Here is a 23,866-nt window from a genome sequence, read left to right as displayed (position 1 = left end):
AGTGCTCTGTTTTTTTTAACAAGGTCTATAATAATAACTAACACTTATTGTTGTTTGCTACATGCCAGGCACTGCTAAGTGCTTTTCGTGCACTATGTTATTTTAGATATAAGAAAAATGAGACTTGAATAAAGAATTAGCATAAAACTCTATAAAATTGAAAAAAGAAAATTAGTACAGAAAATCAATGAAACAAAAGGCTGATTATTTGAAAAGATCAATGAAATTAATAAGCCTCTTGGGCCACTGGAGAAGGGAATGGCAAACCACTTCAGTATTCTTGCCTTGAGAATGCCATGAACAGTATGAAAAGGCAAAATAGTAGGATACTGAATGAGGAACTTCCCAGGTCAGTAGGTGTCAAATATGCTACTGGAGATCAGTGGAGAAATAACTCCAGAAAGAAAGAAGGGATGGAGCCAAAGCAAAAACTGTGTGGATCCCAGCTGTGGATGTGACTGGCGATAGAAACAAAGTCCGATGCTGTAAAGGGCAATATTGCATAGGAACTTGGAGTGTCAGGTTCATGAATCAAGGCAAATTGGAAGTGGTCAAACAAGAGATGGCAAGAGTGAACGTCGACATTCTAGGAATCAGAGAACTAAAATGGGCTGGAATGGGTGAATTTAACTCAGATGACCATTATATCTACTACTGCAGGCAGGAATCCCTCAGAAGAAATGGAGTAGCCATCATGGTCAGCAAAAGAGTCTGAAATGCAGTACTTGGATGCAATCTCAAAAACGACAGAATGACCTCTGTTCCTTTCCAAGGCTAACCATTCAATATCACCATAATCCAAGTCTATGCCCCAACCAGTAATGCTGAAGAAGCTGAACTTGAATGGTTCTATGAAGACCTACAAGACCTTGTAGAACCAACATCCAAAAAAGATGTCCTTTCATTATAGAGGACTGGAATGCAAAAGTAGGAAGTCAGGAAACACCTGGAGTAACAGGCAAATTTGGCCTTGGAAGGTGGAATGAAGCAGGGCAAAGACTAATAGAGTTTTGCCAAGAAAATGCACTGGTCATAGCAAACACATTCTTCCAACAACACAAGAGAAGACTCTACACATGGACATCACCAGATGGTCAACACCGAAATCAGATTGATTACATTCTCTGCAGCCAAAGATGGAGAAGCTCTATACAGTCAGGAAAAACAAGACCAGGAGCTGACTGTGGCTCAGATCATGAACTCCCTATTGCCAAATTCAGACTCAAATTGAAGTAGGGAAAATCTCTAGACCATTCAGGTATGACCTAAATCAAATCCCTTATGATTATACAGTAGAGGTGACAAATAGATTTAAGGGCCTAGATCTGATAGATAGAGTGCCTGAAGAACTATGGAATGAGGTTCGTGACATTGTAGAGGAGACAGGGATCAAGACCATCCCCATGGAAAAGAAATGCAAAAAAGCAAAATGGCTGTCTGGGGAGGCCTTACAAATAGCTGTGAAAAGAAGAGAAGCGAAAAGCAAAGGAGAAAAGGAAAGATATAAGCACCTGAATGCAGAGTTCCAAAGAATAGCAAGAAGAAATAAGAAAGCCTTCTTCAGCAATCAATGCAAAGAAATAGAGGAAAAGAACAGAATGGGAAAGACTAGAGATCTCTTCAAGAAAATTAGAGATACCAAGGGAACATTTCATGCAAAGATGGGCTCGATAAAGGACAGAAATGGTCTGGACCTAACAGAAGCAGAAGATATTAAGAAGAGGTGGCAAGAATACACATAACAACTGTACAAAAAAAATCTTCATGACCCAGATAATCATGATGGTGTAATCACTCATCTAGAGCCAGATATCCTGGAATTTGAAGTCAAGTCGGCCTTAGAAAGCATCACTACGAACAAAGCTAGTGGAGGTGATGGAATTCCAGTTGAGCTATTTCAAATCCTGAAAGATGATGCTGTGAAAGTGCTTCATTCAATATGCCAGCAAATTTTGAAAACTCAGTAGTGGCCACAGGACTGGAAAAGGTTCATTGGAAAAGTATTCATTGGAATGAATACCAATCCCAAAGAAAGGCAATGCCAAAGAATGCTCAAACTACCGCACAATTGCACTCATCTCACATGCTAGTCAAGTAAAGCTCAAAATTCTCCAGGCCAGGCTTCAACAGTATGTGAACTGTGAACTTCCTGATGTTCAAGCTGGTTTTAGAAAAGGCAGAGGAACCAAAGATCAAATTCCCAACATCCTCTGGATCATGTAAAAAGCAAGAGAGTTAGAGAAAAACATCTATTTCTGCTTTATTGACTATGCCAAAGCCTTTGACTGTGTGGATCACAGTAAACTGTGGAAAATTCTGAGAGAGATGGGAATGCCAGACCACCTGACCTGCCTCTTGAGAAATCTGTATGCAGGTCAAGAAGCAACAGTTAGAACTGGACATGGAACAACAGACTGGTTCTAAATAGGAAAAGGGGTATATCAAGGCTGTATATTGTCACCCTGCTTACTTAACTTATATGCAGAGTACATCATGAGAAACGCTAGGCTAGAAGAGACACAAGCTGGAATCAAGATTGCCAGGAGAAATATCAATAACGTCAGATATGCAGATGACACCACCCTTATGGCAGAAAGTGAAGAGGAACTAAAAAGCCTCTTGATGAAAGTGAAAGTGGAGAGTGAAAATTTTGCCTTAAAGCTCAACATTCAGAAAACGAAGATCATGGCATCTGGTCCCATCACTTCATTCGAAACAGATGGGGAAACAGTGGAAACAGTGTCAGACTTTATTTTTTGGGGCTCCAAAATCACTGCAGCCATGCAGTGACTGCATGGTGACTGCAGCCATGAAATTAAAAGACACTTACTCCTTGGAAGAAAAGTTATGACCAACCTAGAGAGTATATTCAAAAGCAGAGACATTACTTTGCCGACTAAGGTCCATCTAGTCAAGGCTATGGTTTTTCCTGTGGTCATGTATGGATGTGAGAGTTGGACTGTGAAGAAGGCTGAGTGCCGAAGAATTGATGCTTTTGAACTGTGGTGTTGGAGAAGACTCTTGTGAGTCCCTTGGACTGCAAGGAGATCCAACCAGTCCATTCTGAAGGAGATCAGCCCTGGGATTTCTTTGGAAGGAATGATGCTAAAACTGAAGCTCCAGTACTTTGGCCACTTCATGCGAAGAGTTGACTCATTGGAAAAGACTCTGATGCTGGGAGAGATTTGGGGCAGGAGGAGAAGGGGAAAACAGAGGATGAGATGCCTGGATGGCATCACTGACTTGATCGACGTGAGTCTGAGTGAACTCCGTGAGATGGTGATGGACAGGGAGGCCTGGCGTGCTGTGATTCATGGGGTCGCAAAGAGTCAGACACGACTGAGCAGCTGAACTGAACTGATCTAAGCTAAGAAAAAAGGGAGAGAACACAAATTAGTAATACCAGAAATAAAAGAAGCGGTGTTAGTACAGCTCTATGGCAATTAAAAAGTTAAATGAAGGAATATTATCAAAAAACTCTGTGCCCACAAATTTAATAACCTGGGTGAAATCGCCCAATTCCTTGAAATATACAAACTTCCAAAACTCACATAAGGAGAAATAGAAAGTTTGAGTAGACCTGCATCTATTAAACAAATTGAATAAATAAACAATAAACTGTCCAAACAGAATGCACTAACCCCATATAGGCTCATTGATGAATTCTACCAGATATTTAGGAAATAAATTATGCCAATTCTCTACAATATTTTTTAGAGGATAGCAACAAAAGAAATGCTTCCTGAGTCATCTATGTCGCCAGCCTTACACTAACACAAAATCAGACAACAGCTTTTCAAGAAAATTATAGTTGGCATCTTTCATGAACATAACTTCAAAAATATTCAAAAAAAATTTAGCAAATTGAACCCCTAAAAGATAAAAATAATTATGCACCAAAACTAAGAGTATTGATTCTGGTTATATGGGCTATCAACATTTGAAAATTAAAGTAATTCATCACATCAGTTGACTAAAAAAGAAATTTCATGATCATTATCAGTAGATGCAGAAAAACTATTTGACAAAATTCAACATGCATTCATTAGAAAAACGCAGTAAAGTAGGAATAAAGGAGAACTTCCTCAACTTTACAAAGACTATTTATAAAAAACCTTTATCTAACATCATGGTTAATGGTTAGAAATTTGAACTTTACTTTTAAGATCAGCTATTAAACATGGTGATCTCTCTCACCACTGTTTTTAAATATGCTATTAGAAGTCTTTACTAATATATTATGGATATGCTTTAGGTCACTTCAGTCATGTCTGACTCTGAGACCCTATGGACTGTAGCCCACCAGGCTCCCCTGTCCATGCAATTCTCCAGTCAAGAATACTGGAGTGGATTGTCATGCCCTCTTCCAGGGAATCAAGAAAAAAGAAATAAAATGTATATATATTAAAAAGAAAGAAATGATACTGTTAATAGATGATATGATTAGCTATAGAAAAAAGCTGAAAGAATTGACAAAAAATTACTGAGACCAATAAGCAGGTATAGCAAGGGTGCAGGAAACAAGGTTAATATATGGTGAAAGCCCACTTTTATACAAGCAATAGACAAATGAAATTTGAAGTTAAAAACAATACAACATACATTAGCACCCCAAAAAATAATATAAAAATCTCACAAAATATATATATAAGCTCTAGTGGAGGAAAACTATAAATCTCTGATGAATGAAATCAGAGAAGATTTAAATAAATGGGGAGATAGTCCATATTTATGCACAGAAGGGAAGACTCAATATTGTCAAGATGTCTGTTTTTGAAAACTGGTCAACCACTTGTAAAAGAATGAAACTAGATCACTTTCTAACACCATACACAAAAATAAACTCAAAATGGATTAAAGATAAATGTAAGATCAGAAACTATAAAACTCCTAGAGGAGAATATAGGAAAAACACTCTCAGAAATAAATCACAGCAGGATCCTCTATGATCCACCTCCCAGAATTCTGGAAATAAAAGCAAAAATAAACAAATGGGATCTAATTAAAATTAAAAGCTTCTGCACAACAAAGGAAAATATAAGCAAGGTGAAAAGACAGCCTTCTGAATGGGAGAAAATAATAGCAAATGAAGCAACTGACAAACAACTAATCTCAGAAATATACAAGCAACTTCTGCAGCTCAATTCCAGAAAAATAAACGACCCAATCAAAAAATGGGCCAAAGAACTAAATAGACATTTCTCCAAAGAAGACATACGGATGGCTAACAAACACATGAAAAGATGCTCAACATCACTCATTATTAGAGAAATGCAAATCAAAACCACAATGAGGTACCACTTCACACCAGTCAGAATGGCTGCAATCCAAAAATCTGCAAGCAATAAATGCTGGAGAGGGTGTGGAGAAAAGGGAACCCTCCTACACTGTTGGTGGGAATGCAAACTAGTACAGCCACTATGGAGAACAGTGTGGAGATTCCTTAAAAAATTGCAAATACAACTACCTTATGACCCAGCAATCCCACTGCTGGGCATACACACCAAGGAAACCAGAATTGAAAGAGACACATGTACCCCAATGTTCATCGCAGCACTGTTTATAATAGCCAGGACATGGAAACAACCTAGATGTCCATCAGCAGATGAATGGATAAGCAAGCTGTGGTACATATACACAATGGAGTATTACTCAGCCGTTAAAAAGAATTCATTTGAATCAGTTCTGATGAGATGGATGAAACTGGGGCCGATTATACAGAGTGAAGTAAGCCAGAAAGAAAAACACCAATACAGTATACTAACACATATATATGGAATTTAGGAAGATGGCAATGACGACCCTGTATGCAAGACAGGAAAAAAGACACAGCTGTGTATAACGGACTTTTGGACTCAGAGGGAGAGGGAGAGGGTGGGATGATTTGGGAGAATGGCATTCTAACATGTAAGAATTGAATCGCCAGCCCATGTCTGACGTAGGGTGCAGCATGCTTGGGGCTGGTGCATGGGGATGACCCAGAGAGATGTTGTGGGGAGGGAGGTGGGAAGGGGGGTCATGTTTGGGAATGCATGTAAGAATTAAAGATTTTAAAATTAAAAAAACAAAAACAAAAACAAAACAAAACAAAACAAAAACATAATTTAAAATAAAGATTCAATATAATCCCAATCAAAATTCCAGAAATTTATGTTATGGATATCAACAAATTGATTCTATTCAGAATAGCCAAAACAGTATTGAAGAAGAACAAAGTTGGAGGATTGATGCTCCCCAATTTCAAGACTTACTTTAAAGCTACACTACATCAAAGCAGTGTGGTACTGGCAAAAAAAAAAAAAAAAATAAAAGATGAATCAATGAAACATAATAAAGAACTCATAAACAAACTCAATATACATATTCAACAGATCTTTGAAAAAGGAGCAACAGCAATGCAGATGAAAGATTATCAGTTCAACTAATGATACTGGGAACAACTAGATATCCACATGCAAAAGAAGTGAATCAGAACAGAGATCTTGCACCCTTCTCAAAATTTTCTCAAAATGGATCGTGGATCTAAATGTAAAATGAGAAACAGTAAAACTCCTATAAAATAACATAGGAGAAAACCTAGGTGATAATGGGTATGCTTCTATGCAGAGTACATCATGAGAAACGCTGGACTGGAAGAAATACAATCTGGAATCAAGATTGCCAGAAGAAATATCAATAACCTCAGATATGCAGAAGACACCACCATTATGGCAGAAAGTGAAGAGGAGCTAAAAAGCCTCTTGATGAAAGTGAAAGAGGAGAGCAAAAAAGTTGGCTTAAAGCTCAACATTCAGAAAACGAAGATCATGGCATCTGGTCCCATCACTTCATGGGAAACAGATGGGGAAACAGTGGAAACAGTGTCAGACTTTATTTTGGGGGGCTTCAAAAACACTGTAGATGGTGACTGCAGCCATGAAATTAAAAGACACTTACTCCTTGGAAGAAAACTTATGACCAACCTAGATAGTATATTCAAAAGCAGAGACATTACTTTGCCGACTAAGGTCCGTCTAGTCAAGGCTATGGTTTTTCCTGTTGTCATGTATGGATGTGAGAATTGGACTGTGAAGAAGGGTGAGCACCGAAGAATTGATGTTTTTGAACTGTGGTGTTGCAGAAGACTCTTGAGGGTCCATTGGACTGCAAGGAGATCCAACCAGTCCATTCTGAAGGTCAGCCCTGGGATTTCTTTGGAAGGAATGATGCTAAAGCTGAAGCTCCAGTACTTCGGCCACCTCATGTGAAGAGTTGACTCATTGGAAAAGACTCTGATGCTGGGAGGGATTGGGGGCAGGAGGAGAAGGGGACAACGGAGGATGAGATGGCTGGATGGCATCACGGACTTGATGGACGTGAGTCTGCGTGAACTTTGGGAAATGGTGATGGACAGGGAGGCCTGGCATCCTGCGATTCATGGAATCACAAAGAGTCGGACATGACTGGGCGACTGAACTGAACTGAACTGATCACAGATATGCTTTATGACAGAGATAATTAAGTTGGATTTCATTAAAATTAAAAACTTCTGCAAAGAACAATATCAAGAAAATTAGAAGGCAAGCCACAGATTGGGGGAGAATAGGTACAGAAGACACATATAATTAAGGATCTTTATGTAAATAAAAAAAATAATCCTTAAAACTCACCAACAGTAAAACAAAGAAATCAATTAAAAAATGGGTCAAAGACTTTAACACTTTACCAAAGCAGTTATACAGATGGTAAATAAACCTATGAAAATATAATACTCATTATGTCATCAAGAAAATGCAAATTAAAACAACAAATAGAAAACACTACTCACCTATTAATATGGCCAGAATCTGTCACACTGACAACACTAAATGCTGGAGAGGAATTTGAGTAACAAGAACTCTCACACATTGTTGGTGTAAATGTTAAATAGTAAGCCACTTTAGAAAAAAATATACTCTTAACCATAAGATCCAGAAATCACACTCCTAGGTATTTACCCAAAAGAGCTAAAGTGTATGTTCACACAAAAACCTGCACATGGATGTTGACAACAGCTTTAATCATGATTGCCAAACCTAGAAGCAACCAAGATGTCCTAAAGGAGATGAACTGAAAAATAAATGATATGTCAAGACAATGGAATATTGTTTAGCCATAAAAATATATTTTTGAGAGTCCAAATTTGGACTCCAAATTTTGCCGTGGAGTACGGAATGAAGCAGGGCAAAGGCTAATAGAGTTTTGTCAAGAGAACGCACTGGTCATAGCAAACACCCTCTTCTAACAACACAAGAGAAGACTCTACACATGGACATCACCAGATGGTCAACATCGAAATCAGATTGATTATATTCTCTGCAGACAAAAATGGAGAAGCTCTATACAGTCAGGAAAAACAAGACCAGGAGCTGACTGTGGCTCAGATCATGAACTCCTTATTGCCAAATTCAGACTTAAATTGAAGAAGTAGGGAAAACCACTAGACGATTCAGATATGACTTAAATCAAATCCCTTATGATTATACAGTGCAAGTGAGAAATAGATTTATGGGACTAGATCTGATAGACAGATTGCCTGAGGAACTATGGAATGAGGTTCATGACATTGTACAGGAGACAGGGCAAAGAACATTCTGAAGAAAAAGAAAGGCAGAAAAGCAAAATGGCTGTCTGGGGAGGCCTTACAATTAGCTGTGGAAAGAAAAGAAGTGAAAAGCAAAGGACCAAAGGAAAGATATAAGCATCTGAATGCAGAGTTCCAAAGAATAGCAAGGAGAGATAAGAAAGCCTTCTTCAGCAATCAAGGCAAAGAAATAGAGGAAAACAACAGAATGGGAAAGACTAGAGATCTCTTCAAGAAAATTAGAGATACCAAGGGAATATTTCATGCAAGGATGGGCTCGATAAAGGACAGAAATGATATGGACCTAACAGAAGCAGAAGATATTGAGAAGAGGTGGCAAGCATACACAGAACTGTACAAAAAAGATCTTCATGACCCAGATAATCACGATGGTGTGATCACTCACCTATAGCCAGACATCCTGGAATGTGAAGTCAAGTGGGCCTTAGAAAGCATCATTAGGAACAAAGCTGGTGGAGGTGATGGAATCCCAGTGGAACTATTTCAAATCCTAAAACGTGATGCTGTGAAAGTGCTGCACTCAATATACCAGCAAATTTGGAAAACTCAGCAGTGGCCACAGGACTGGAAAAGTCAGTTTTCATTCCAACCCCAAAGAAAGGCAATGCCAAAGATGCTCAAACTACTGCACAACTGCACTCATCTCACACGCTAGTAAAGTAATGCTCAAAATTCTCCAAGCTAGGCTTCAACAGTATGTGAACTGTGAACTTCCTGATGTTCCAGCTGGTTTTAGAAAAGGCAGAGGAACCAGAGATCAAATTGTCAACATCTGCTGGATTATTGAAAAACTAAGAGAGTTCCAGAAAAAAACATCTATTTCTGCTTTATTGACTATGCCAACGCCTTTGACTGTGTGGACCATAATAAACTGTGGAAAATTCTGCAAGAGATGGGAATACTAGACCACCTGACCTGCCTCTTGAGAAACCTATATGCAGGTCAGGAAGCAACAGTTAGAACTGGACATGGAACAACAGACTGGTTCTAAATAGGAAAAGGAGTACATCAAGGCTGTGTATTGTCACCCTGCTTATTTGCTTATTTAACTTATGTGCAGAGTTCATCATGAGAAACACTGGACTGGAATAAGCAGAAGCTGGAATCAAGATTGCCGGGAGAAATATCAATAACCTCATTTATGCAGATGACACCACCCTTAAGGCACAAAGTGAAGAGGAACTCAAAAGCCTCTTGATGAAAGTGAAAGAGGAGAGTGAAAATGTTGGCTTAAAGCTCAACATTCAGAAAACGAAGATCATGGCATCCAGTCCCATCACTTCATGACAAATAGGTGGGGAAACAGTGGAAACAGTGGCTGACTTTATATTTTTGGGCTCCCAAAACACTGCAGATGGTAATTGCAGCCATGGAATTAAAAGATGCTTACTCCTTGGAAGGAAAGTTATGCAATCTAAATAGCATATTTAAAAGCAGAGACATTAGTTTGCCAACAAAAGTCCATCTAGTCAAGGCTATGGTTTTTCCAGTGGTCATGTATGAATGTGAGAGTTGGACTGTGAAGAAAGCTGAGTGCCAAAGAATTGATGCTTTTGAACTGCGGTGTTGGAGAAGACTCTTGAGAGTCCCTTGGACTGCATGGAGATCCAACCAGTCCGTCCTAAAGGAGATCAGCCCTGGTATTTCTGTGGAAGGACTGATGCTGAATTGAAACTCCAATACTTTGGCCACCTCATGTGAAGAGTTGACTCATTGGAAAACACTCTGATGCTGGGAGGGATTGGGGACAGGAGGCGAAAGGGATAACAGAGGATGAGCTGGCTGGATGGCATCACCAACTCAACGGACATGAGTTTGAGTAAACTCCTGGTGTTGGTGATGGACAGGGAGGCCTGGCATGCTGTGATTCATGGGGTGATGAAGAGTCGGACATGACTGAGGGACTGAACTGAACAAAAAAGAAATATTCAAGCCATGAAAAGATTTGTGGGAATCATAAAGGCATATTACTACATTAAAGAAACCAGTCAGAGAAAGTTATGTTCTGTATCGTTCCATCTATTGACATTCTGGAAAAGGCAAAACTATGGAGACAATAAAAGGATCAATGATTGCCAAAGGAAGGCTTTTTCATGAAGTGAATGTATGAGTCCATATAATATGAGTCCAATAATAGTATGAGTGATGAAATTTATTATATCATAATAATGGTACAAATCATTATACATTTGTCCAGATGAGTAGAATGTAGAACACCAAGAGTGTACCCTAAGAAAAGCTATGAATATTTGGTAATTATGATATGTTGGTTCAGGTTTCCCTTTGGAAAAAAACATGTCATTTTTTGAGTGATACTGATAATAAGGAAATCTATGCAAGTTGGAAACAGATGTTATAGGTAAAATCTCTTTCCTGCCTCTTAATTTTGTTGTAAACCTTAAACTGCTTTTAAAAAAATAGTCTTAAATAAAAAGACATGTACCATTAAGATTGTAAGATTATTAGAATTATAAAAAATACAAAATCATTTGATAATGGTGATCAAATTTAAGGTAAATGATCATTTAATAGAGCGTCAAAATGTGTGTTTTAATTAAATTGGTATTAGAGTCATGATCTTAGGATCATCAGAGAGTAACCTCTTCAAGAGGTTAGATTCTAAATCTTGACTCTTGAGATGCTGTATTGATGGATTTTGGATGTTGTATTTAAAATCTGGTGATGGATTTTAGCGAGTTTGTGTTTTATATAGATAACTCAGATGCTGTTTTTGTTTGTTGTTGTTTATTTGCTAAGTCACGTCCAACTCTGTACTATACTTATGAACGACAATTTCTTAGACAAATTTATCAAAAGCTATAAAATTCCCAGCTGAACTGGTGGATATTAGAGTCTTATGGCTTTTAACCTATTATTGGGGACAACACTGAAAATCCACATAGGGACTTTGAGAATCCTACTGCTTCTGCTGCTAAGTCACTTCAGTCGTGTCCAACTCTTAGCGACCCCATGGACTGCAGCCCACGAGGCTCCTCCGTCCATGGGATTTTCCAGGCAATAGTATATGAGTGGGTTGCCATTGCCTTCTCCGTTGAGAATCTTACCAATGTCATTTAACCACAGGTCCTCATAAACTAATATTGTTAGCTACTATTGAATATAACCAAGTATGTGTCCTCTTTATGACTGCACTGAGAGAAATTGGATAATACTCACTAATTCCTTTAAAGTCTTTCTTGTTTATAAAAACTCTTCTACATGTATATATTGTTTTCCATAGTCAAACTGTGGTTGATGGAGAATTTCTCTATAATTCATTTTATAGAAAAATCCATTTATGGTAGGGGATCACCTTTCTTAGATGAAGGAGCTGGTGGAGTTTAGAGAGAGTTAAAGGACACATTTTGCTTTTCTTCCATCATCCACACACAATTACTGAGGAGGCAAAACCATAAGACTCTTTATCACACTATTAATGCTTATTATCTTTAGGTCTAAGAATAAGAATGGTAGGAGTAGTCTATGTATTTTTTGACCATTGCATTTCCTAAGAAGTAAACATGAATAGCCTTTGGGTCTGTCTCTGGGTGTTTATGTTTCATTTCATTCTCACAACAAGCATGAAATTTCCTAAGAAATCAGTCTTGGGTTTGTCAAACACTCAAACACAAGTATATCATATGTATTCATAAATAAATGAAAATATAAATACAAATAAATGTATATTCATGTCTATATTTAGAACATACTAAGCACAGCAGACATGTTGCTAAGTTAATTATGGACAAATACTGTCATAAGGAAAAATTCATAATATACTATGTATCAAATAGAGAGTAATAAAGGTCAAATGAGGTGGAAAAGTTACTTGACATTTCAGAGTGCAAGAAAGAGCATATCTACTTGGTGAGGTTTGGTTAAGGGTATATCTGAAGAAGATAAATGAAGAGTTTATTCATAGAGATGACAAGTGGTTACTTTAATCCAAAGAAGAATAAACAAAGACAGTAAATCTGGAAAATATCTAAGGTATTTATGGAGGTAAGCAAATCACTTTGTATGATAAGTGATAGAGAAAATATGTTTTGGGCTCTCGAGGTAAATATAATGCCAGACAATGGACATAACCAACAATTTCCTAGACGTCCAATAAATGCCTGTTTCTTGCTGATCATAAAGAAGACATATTATAACCCTTACCAATTACATAGAGCAGAGTCAGGATTTCCTCTCAAAATGTGGGAAAGATAGAATTTTAAAAAAAAGGCAAGTTGAATTGGGACATATGGGAAACTGGCCTGAATATCAGGAATTTGACTATGTTTATATTCTGTACCTCTCAATTCTGATATATATATATATTTGCTGTTGCTGTTCAGTCACTAAGTCACATGTGACTCTTTGCAACCCCATGGACTGCAGCACACCAAACTTCGCTGTCCTTAACTATCTCCCTGAGTTTGCTCAAACTCGTGTCCATTGAGTTGGTGATGCCATCCAACCATCTCAATCTCTGCCATCCCCTTTTCCTCCTGCCTTCAATCTTTCCCAACATCAGAATATTTTCCAATGAGTTGTCTCTTTGTATCACGTGGGCAAAATACTAGAGCTTCAGCTTCAGCATCAGTCCTTCCAATGAATATTCAGTGTTGATTTCCTTTAGGATTGGCGGGTTTGATCTTCTTGCTCTCTAAGCAACTCTCAAGAATCTTCTCCAGCACCACAATTCGAAAGCATCAATTCTTCAGTACTCAGCCATCTTTATGGTCCAACTCTCACATCTGTGCATGATGACTGGAAAAACCATAGCTTTGACTAGAGAGACTTTTGTCAACAAAGTGGTCTCGGCTTTTCAATATGCTGTCTAAGTTTGTCATAGCTTTTGTTTCAAAGAACAAGCGTCTTTTCATTTCATGGTTGCAGTCACCATCCACAGTGACTTTGGAGCTTAAGAAAATAAAATCTAGGATTGGGAGCTCGTATACACCCATGGCGGATTCATGTCAATGCATGGCAAAACCAATACAGTATTGTAAAGTAAAATAAAGTAAAAATAAAATTTAAAGTTATAATATCAAAAAAGAAAAGAAAAGAAAAGAAAATCTGCTACCATTTTGTCTTTACCCTATCTATTTGTCAGGAGAAAATGGGGCTGGATGCCATGCTCTTTGTTTTTTTGAATGCTGAGTTTTAAACCAGTTTATTCACTCTCCTTTTACACTTTCATCAAGGGGATCTTTTGTTCCTGTTTGTTTTCTGCATATCTGAAGCTATTGATATTTCTCCCTGTAGTCTTGATTCCAGCTTGTGAGTCATCTAGCCCAGTGTTCTGCATAGAAGTAAAATAAGCAGGGTGACAATATACAGCCTTAATGCACTCCTTTCCCAATTTTTTTTTAAATTTTAAAATCTTTAATTCTTACATGTGTTCCCAAACATGAACCCCCCTCCCACCTCCCCTCCCCATAACATCTCTGTGGGTCATCCCCATGCACCAGCCCCAAGCATGCTGCATCCTGCGTCAGACATAGACTGGCGATTCAATTCTTACATGATAGTATACATGTTAGAATGCCATTCTCCCAAATCATCCCACCCTCTCCCTCTCCCTCTGAGTCCAAAAGTCCGTTATACACAGCTGTGTCTTTTTTCCTGTCTTGCATACAGGGTCGTCATTGTCATCTTCCTAAATTCCATATATATGTGTTAGTATACTGTATTGGTGTTTTTCTTTCTGGCTTACTTCACTCTGTATAATCGGCTCCAGTTTCATCCATCTCATCAGAACTGATTCAAATGAATTCTTTTTAACGGCTGAGTAATACTCCATTGTGTATATGTACCACAGCTTGCTTATCCATTCATCTGCTGATGGACATCTAGGTTGTTTCCATGTCCTGGCTATTATAAACAGTGCTGCGATGAACATTGGGGTACATGTGTCTCTTTCAATTCTGGTTTCCTTGGTGTGTATGCCCAGCAGTGGGATTGCTGGGTCATAAGGTAGTTCTATTTGCAATTTTTAAGGAATCTCCACACTGTTCTCCATAGTGGCTGTACTAGTTTGCATTCCCACCAACAGTGTAGGAGGGTTCCTTTTCTCCACACCCTCTCCAGCATTTATTGCTTGCAGATTTTTGGATTGCAGCCATTCTGACTGGTGTGAAGTGGCACCTCATTGTGGTTTTGATTTGCATTTCTCTGATAATGAGTGATGTTGAGCATCTTTTCATGTGTTTGTTAGCCATCCGTATGTCTTCTTTGGAGAAATGTCTATTTAGTTCTTTGGCCCATTTTTTGATTGGGTCGTTTATTTTTCTGGAATTGAGCTGCAGAAGTTGCTTGCATATTTTTGAGATTAGTTGTTTGTCAGTTGCTTCATTTGCTATTATTTTCTCCCATTCAGAAGGCTGTCTTTTCACCTTGCTTATAGTTTCCTTTGTTGTGCAGAAGCTTTTAATTTTAATTAGATCCCATTTGTTTATTTTTGCTTTTATTTCCAGCATTCTGGGAGGTGGATCATAGAGGATCCTGCTGTGATTTATGTCGGAGAGTGTTTTGCCTATGTTCTCCTCTAGGAGTTTTATAGTTTCTGGTCTTACATTTAGATCTTTAATCCATTTTGAGTTTATTTTTGTGTGCGGTGTTAGAAAGTGTTCTAGTTTCATTCTTTTACAAGTGGTTGACCAGTTTTCCCAGCACCACTTGTTAAAGAGATTGTCTTTACTCCATTGTATATTCTTGCCTCCTTTGTCAAAGATAAGGTGTCCATATGTGTGTGGATTTATCTCTGGGCTTTCTATTTTGTTCCATTGATCTATATGTCTGTCTTTGTGTCAGTACCATACTGTTTTGACCATTTCTTTGCTCCATGTGCAGTTGTTTGTTCCATGCTATTAGTTCTTGACCTACACACAGATTTCTCAGGAAGCATGTAAGGTGGTCTGGTATTCCCATCTCTTTAAGAATTTTCCAGTTTGTTGTGATCCACCCAGCCAAAGTCTTTCACAAAGTCAATGAAGCAGAAGTAGGTGTTGTTCTGGAATTATTTTGCTTTTTTTTATGATTCAATGGATGTTGGCAACTTAATCTCTGGTTCCTCTGCCTTTTCAAATCCTGCTTTTACATCTGGAAGTTTTTGGTTCATGTACTGTTGAAGCCTAGCTTAGAGGATTTGAGCATTACCTTGCTTGAATGTGAAACGAGTGCAATTGTGTGGTAGTCTGAACGTTCTTGGACATTGTCCTTCTTTGGAATTTGAAATGAAAACCAATCTATTCCAGTCCTGTGGTCACTGCTATATTTTCCAAATTTGCTGGCATACTGAGTTTAGTTCTTTAGCAGCAACATCTTTTAGAATTTGAAATAGTTCAATTGGAATTGCATCACCTCCACTAGCTTTGTTCCTAGTGATGCTTCCTAAAGGTCCACTTCACTTCACACACCAGATGTCGGGCTCTAGGTGAGTGATCATACCATTGTGGTTATCTGGGTCATTAAAACCTTTTTGTACAGTTCTTGTATTCTTGCAACTCTTCTTAATCGCTTCTGCTTCTGTTAGGTCCTTGCTGTTTCTGTCCTTTATTGTGCCCATCTTTGCATGAAATGTTCCTTTGGTATCTCTATTCTTGAAGAAATCTCTAGACTTTCCCATTCTCTTGTTCTCCTCTATTCCTTTGCATAATTGTTCACTTAATAATGCTTTCTTATCTCTCCTTCCTATTCTTTGGAACTCTGCATTCATTTGGGTATATATATTATAAGATACCATGTGGATGTATAATATCTAAGGTTGATAAGTTGTGATTGGTTCAGATGAGATGGTCTGTGATTATAGTTAGAATGACTTGTGTCTGGAACTTCACAGAAACTGTCTTGATTAGAGAACCTTATATATGTATGTGTAATATATATGTACATGTATGTAGATGGAAGCATATGTTATGTACATGCATGCATATGCATCTATATGTTATATATGTATGTATATGTTCCTCAGTTGCCTCTACATTATTGCCCACCACTATGATTTCTGATGAACTCAGGGTGCTTCACAATTCTTGGGCAACTTGCTGATTCCTCTGGCTCTGAATCATCTGAACTGACTAATTTCTATATAGTTTAAATAATAAACCTATTTCATATCACCATGAACTTTGTGTCTCATATTTCCTTAAATGTGTAGTTTCAATTAATACTTATCAACAATACAGTAGGGCAGGAGATCTATTTTCTGAATACATTTATTTGAAATAGCAGTTCCTCTAAAAATGACATACTGTGAACATGTAAGTAGTTCCCTGGCAATCCTCACATAGTACAGACTTGTACTTGAAGATGCCAGAGGCTAGGATAAATAGGAAGGCTTTCTGTTTGTAGGAGTGTCAGTCTAGTACTTAATCAGCAAAACTTCTGGACTCTGTTAAAAAGAATAAGATAGTATGTAACTCAATAATAGATTAAGATTGGACTATGAATTACACTATGAAACACTGAAGTTTCTCACCACTTGATCACTCTTGCTTACTGCCAAAAGAAATTTCAAATTTTCCTTCATTCTGGTCCCCTAGAGATAATCAAACTTATGGAAGGAGTAATTACTGCATCTTGGTTGATTCTGAGAAATAACACTGTCACAATCTATGATGAGACCATATGGTAAAGATTAGTTTTTCCACCTACAGCTCAAAAATAATCTTTTTATTTTTAGGAACTGAAAAGTAGGATAGGAAATGAAAAGTATTCTGACAGAAAGGAACCTCTTGATGAAGCCTGAATAAAGAATATCATGGACAAAGTACCTTTTCCAAGTATAGTCTCTCTTCAAGTATGCTTTAGGTTAGCATAACTACTAGAAAAATGTGATTGCTGTAATAACAAAGATCTGAGTCCCAGGAGATAGCATTGTGTTGTGGAAAAGATACTAGTAGTCAGATTTCCCTGGGTCTAAATATAGAAAAATTGTTGTCAATTTTGATTCCAAGGGAGGAACAAACAATGATGAATGTTAAATATGAGATATACGAGAGATGAGATGTGCCAGGTTGTAATGGTATATTGTGGAGACAGAGAATGGAAACGTAAGATTGTGTGTGTGGGTGGGTGTGTGTGTGTGTGTGTGTGTGTGTGTGTGTGTGTGTGTGTGTTAGTTGAGTGATCATGTCGGCCACTTTGCAATCCCCTGGACCATAGCCAGTCTCCTCCGTCCATGAAATTCTTCAGGCAAGAATACTGAAGTGGGTAGCCATTCCCTTCTCCAGGGGATCTTCCCAACCAGGGATCAAACCCAGGTCTCCTGCATTGCAGGCAGATTCCTTTACATACCTGAGCCACCAGGGAAGTCAAACATAAGATGAATAGGCAACTATTAGCCCATTTTACTTAATAGATAATCTATTGTGTTGACAGAAGATGCACTGTATAATCAACATGATCGGTCTTTAGGTGGTGATGCTTGCATCCAAAAGTGATTTCTATACCCCTAAAAGCAAGAAGAATGGGCTGATAAGCTCTTGCTAAATATGTTTTGAATGATTCTATCAATGTATTGAGCCATTATCCACATTTGGGATATCTGTTATTTGCAGGAAAAAAATTTCAGTTGACACAAAAGGAGGAAAACTTTGATGCTAAATTTACTTATGTTTCTATAGTTTATACCCTCCATGTGTTCCTTAACAACACTCTGAGACTTGGCTCAATCATTTTCAAGGCTTCTGTGGCATCATGAATCAGGAAAGTCTTCAAACATATTTAGGTTCAACTTCCTTCATCTACTATTTAACAAAGGAATACATATGAATATCTCTCAAAAAATTTTTTGCTCTGACATTCTACAATTGCTCTCAAATGGTAACAAATGGTTTAAGTCATGGCCCTTCTTGACTTTGACTTATTTTCAGAAAATTTTAAGGCCTAAAAGACCTGTGCATGCCACTTGTGTGTCACTTGAATTGTTCTCTATTGATTGAAGTCACAGATGGATACTCATTTACTGCTATTCCATTCATTTTTGAATTTATACTAAAAAAAAAAGCAACAACTTTTGATACTGGGGACAAAGAAACAGCCTACTCCTTAATATTGATAAGGTCTGTCAAATATGGTTGTACAGTATTTACCCTGCACAAAAGTGGTCAGGTTAGGGGACTTAGGGAACAAAATGTCAACCATCATCTGTTTGCCAATCCATATATTCCGTTGTGAAATCTTTTACCAAAAGAGCAACTTTTTCTAATTTGTACAAAGTTGAGATTGATTTATCTGTACTTATATGAATCACTGGACTAGAGTGACTAATAAGCTATGCTCTATATATTAAGTGGAACTTTTGAATCATATTTTCCAACTGCACCTCTAATAAAACCACTTCTGTTTGTTCGTTGGTCTGTACTGGGCTGGGGAGATCCCCTGGAGAAGGAAATGGCAACCCACCCTAGTGTTCTTTCCTGAAAAATCCCATAGACGTAGGATCCTGGCAGGGATAAAGTCCATGAGGTGACAAAAGAGATGGACATGACTGAGCAACTAAACACAAACAACAACAAGACAGCTGTCACTGAAAAGACTTCTCAGTTGGTGCTGGCAGAAAAATAGATGGTTCTGTTAATATAAGTCCCTTAACTACAGACATGTTCCATGGACTGATTTAATTTTATATGTCCTTAATGGAGTTTTCTGTATTTATGTTTGTATGATGTGTGTTTTCAGTTTGTGTGTATTCACATGTATTGCAAACTATAATAAGAGTGTTTCTAATCATTACTGATAAAGCTCAACGTTCAGAAAACTAAAATCATAGCATCTGGTCCCATCACTTCATGGCAAATAGATGGGGAAACAGTTTAAACAGTGGCTGAGTTTAATTTTGGGGACTCCAAAATCACTGCAGATGGTGACTGAAGCCATGAAATTAAAAGACGTTTACTCCTTAGAAGGAAAGTTATGACCAAGCTAGACAGCATATTAAAAAGCAGAGGCATTACTTTGCCAACAAAGGTCAATCTCGTCAAGGCTATGGCTTTTCCAGTAGTCATGTATGGATGTGAGAGTGGGACCATAAAGAAAGCTGAGCACCAAAGAATTGATGCTTTTGAACTGTGTTGTTGGAGAAGATTCTTGAGAGTCCCTTGGACAGCAAGGAGATCCAACCAGTCCATCCTAAAGGAGATCAGTCCTGAATATTCATTGGAAGGACTGATTTTGAAGCTGAAACTTGAATACTTTGGCCACCTGATACGAAGAGCTGACTCATTAGGAAACACCCTGGTGCTGGGAGAGATTGAAGGCAGGAGGAGAAGGGGACAACAGAAGATGAGATGATTGGATGGTATCACTGACTCCATGGAGATGAGTTTTAGCAAACTCTGGGAGCTGGTGATGGACAGAGAGGCCTGGCATGATGTGGTCCATGGGGTCACAAAGAGTTGGAAACGACTGAGTGACTGAACTAAACTGAACTGATGTGGAGAGGATACTATTGAGGGGGAGTCAGATCTGTTTTCTTATTCCACCAGATCAGCCACCTAATTTCATCCCTGGATAAGTGAAGATCACCAAGATTTCTGTGTACTTCTCATTTATTACTTCATTCTCCTGGTTTTGAGAAAATAAATGCTTGCTAGTGCTTAACAACTAGTTTACAAGATAAATTACATTAGGTGTATGTAACATGACCAGCTCACAGGAAACTTTCAATACATAGTAAATTGAATTATAGAAGTAAAATAAATAGCTATAAAAGCCATCAATTTGTGTTGCAGCTCAATCTCACATTTTGTAGAAAGTGAAATTTGGCTAAGAGTGGTGACTTAATGTGTCTGCAATCACACTGATGCTAGTGGTACACAAAATGCATTTTAACTGCACTGGACTTTCAGGACTTCTCCTAAGTCAATCTCATACAGTAGATAAGATCATGAACTCTGGATTCCAAATGCAATTCTGAATCTTGGCGTCACCGTATACTTACCTGGGTTACACTGAACAACTAAGTTAAATTCTCTATGTCTGTGCATTATCTCCTGTAAATTAGAAAAAAATGATAATATTTACTTTCTTTTGTGTGAATTCAGTGAGTTAAAGTGCTCAGATCAAGACCTATACTAGGAAATCAACCCTGAATATTCATTGAAAGGACTGATGCTGAAGCTGAAGCTCCAATATTTTGGCCACCTGGTGTCCATTGAGTTGGTGATGCTATCCAACCATCTCATCCTCTGTCATTCCCTTCTTCTCCTGCCTTCAATCTTTCCCAGCACCAGGGTATTTTCCAATGAGTCAGTTCCTCACATCAGTTGACCAAATATTTGAGTTTCAGCTTCAGCAGCAGTCCTTCCAATGAATATTCAGGGTTGATTTCCTTTAGGATGGACTGGTTGGATCTCCTTGCCATCCAAGGGACTCTCAAGAGTCTTCTTCAACACCACAGTTCAAAGTAATGTCTCTGCTTTCTAACATGCTGCCTAGGTTGTTCATAACTTTTCTTCCAAGGATTAAGCATCTTTTAATTTCATGGCTGCAATCACCATCTGCAGTGATTTTGAAGTCCCCCCAAATAAAATCTGTTACTGTATTTCTTCATAGTCAACTCTTATATTCATACATGACCACTGGAAAACCATAGCCTTGACTAGATGGACCTTTGTTGGCAAAGTAATGTCTGTGCTTTTCAATATGCTATCTAGGTTGCATAATTTTCCTTCCAAGGAGTAAGCATCTTTTGGAGCCCCCAAAAATAAAGTCAGCCACTGTTTCCACTGTTTCCACATCTATTTCCCATGAAGTGATGGGACCAGATGCCATGATCTTAGTTTTCTGAATGTTGAGCTTTAAGCCAACTTTTTCACTCTCCTCTTTCACTTTCAACAAGAGGCTATTTATTTCCTCTTCACTTTCTGCCATAAGGGTGGTGCCATCTGCATATCTGAGGTTATTGATATTTCTCCCGGCAATCTTAATTCCAGCTTGTGCTTCATCCAGTCCAGCATTTCTCATGATGTACTCTGCATATACGTTAAATAAGCAGAGTGACAATATACAGCTGTGATGTATTCGTTTTCCTATTTGGAACCAGTCTGTTGCCCCACGTCCAGTTGTAACTGTTGCTTCTTGATCTGCATACAGATTTCTCAAGAGACAGGTCAGGTGGCCTGGTATTCCCATCTGTTGAGGAATTTTCCAGTTTGCTCTGATCCACACAGTCAAAGGCTTTGACATAGTCAATAAAGCTGAAGTACATTTTTTTTCTGGAACTCTTGCTTTTTTGATGATCCAACGGATGTTGGCAATTTGATCTCTGATTCCTCTGCCTTTTCTAAATCCAGCTTCAGCATCTGGAAGTTCATGGTTCACATACTGTTGAAGCCTGCCTTGGACAATTTTGAGCCTTACTTTGCTAGTGTGTGAGATGAGTGCACACGAGTTATAAACCATCAATAGACTATTTCTCATGGTGTCCATATGAATCTTGCTGAAAAGATAAAAGTTTTCTAAGTTTTTAGTCTTTAGCACAACACTGCTTCTTGACTCTGCTACTATAACCATCTTCTGGAGATCAGTTGCAAGGGATAAAAAGAGAGAGAAATTGAGAAAATGTATAACTCACCAATATATATGTTGTTTTGTCTTATTTTTCCCCTCCAAAATTCATTTTCTTTCTTTTTCTTTTTTGGGTACATTTCAGAGTCCTCAGGTAGTTGCTTTATATACTTTGTCTAGAGATTTTAGCTGTAATCAACAGCTTTGAACTGTTGTAATCAACTTGTTTGAAGTGTCTTTACTCCATGTAGTCTCAAACCAAGATACCTTTTGGGAGACTCTTCTGACATTTAAGCGGCAGATGTTTTTAACAGCTCAATGGCTTGAGGAAAAGATTACGAAATAATAACAATTGTTAACTTAAAAAAATGCAAAACATGAGAGTTGTGAGTTAAGTTGCATTTGAGGCAAAATGAGGACTGCAGTCTGGGAGACAGCAGCTCAGATAACTCTGAAAAACTGCTCCAAAGAGGCTGGGGGAAAGGTCAACATATATGTGATTTTCATGAAGACGGAATATGTGCAGTCAAGCACATATTTTTCCAGAAGTTTTCTACTAGTCTTGTGAGGCTTTTGTTAGTCATGAGCAACACTCATCACCATGAAGGATTTTAATGCTTTTCCAGATATGAGGAGATACAAAAACTGGGCTCATAAAATCAGGTCTTGAAAATAACTGTCTAAAGACTTTCCTTGCCAATTTTACTCAGAGTGCAGTGTCTTAATTCTGCTCTTCACCCTGAACTCTTTTCAAGGAGTGTAGAAGGTCAGCAGGTGGAACAGCATGTGATTTAATCCTTGTTGAGGCAGATGTGCCAATTTGTAGTTGACACATAATAATGATAATTAGCATATTGAGGCTTTACCGTATATCAGCTACATTTTCCTTTATTGTATTTTATTTTCATGCAATCTAATAAAAAACTATATTGTGCCCACTTCACAGCAAAAGAATCAAAGACTCAGAAAACTTAAGCAATGTATCCAAGAATGCATTAGGAAGTATTAATAGAAATGTGATTGAACCACAGGCCTGTAACCTGTAGGACCTATTTACCCTCTACATTACCTATAGTCAACTTCTTGTTCTGCTTTGCAATCGCTTCTAAGGCAGCTCAAGAAAGAGAATGTGGGCTAGGGAAAACTTGTATTTTAATTTTGGCTGTGTGCTTTGGGCAAAGTGTTATGTTTTCTAAATTCTACTCCTCTATAAATTGGAGGTAAACTCCTCTATGTATATTTTTCAATGAAAACCAGAGAGCAAACATGTAAAGAACCTGTCTTAATTAATGGAAAAAAGATCAGAACACAATAAGCTCTAGGTACTACTCTTTTTATTTTAAAAATGTAAATATAAATTCTAGTATACGAAGATTCCCTGCATGCTAAGTCACTTCAGTTGTGTCCAAATCTTTGCAACCGTATGGACCATAGCCCATCAGGCTTATCTGTCAGTGGGATTTTTCAGGCTTGAATACTGGAGTGGTTTGCCATGCCCTCCTCCAGGGGATCTTCCAGACCCAGTATATAAATATTGTTACTGATGTTTATGGTGAGTAAGTAAATTTTTAAAATTTTGTGATTTAGCCAATATTTACCCTGAGAAAAGATGAAAACTGGCTTTAGAAATCAAAGGTACTATTTTAAAATCATATATCATTTTAATGTTAATATATAACTATTGAAAAGTTAGAGTATCATCTCACTATGTTTTTGGTATAAAAATAGATTTAGGAATGGTGT

This window comes from Ovis aries, chromosome 25 (genome assembly GCF_016772045.2).
Source record: "Ovis aries strain OAR_USU_Benz2616 breed Rambouillet chromosome 25, ARS-UI_Ramb_v3.0, whole genome shotgun sequence".
Taxonomy (NCBI): Eukaryota; Metazoa; Chordata; class Mammalia; order Artiodactyla; family Bovidae; genus Ovis; species Ovis aries.
This window is presented reverse-complemented; position numbering follows the sequence as displayed.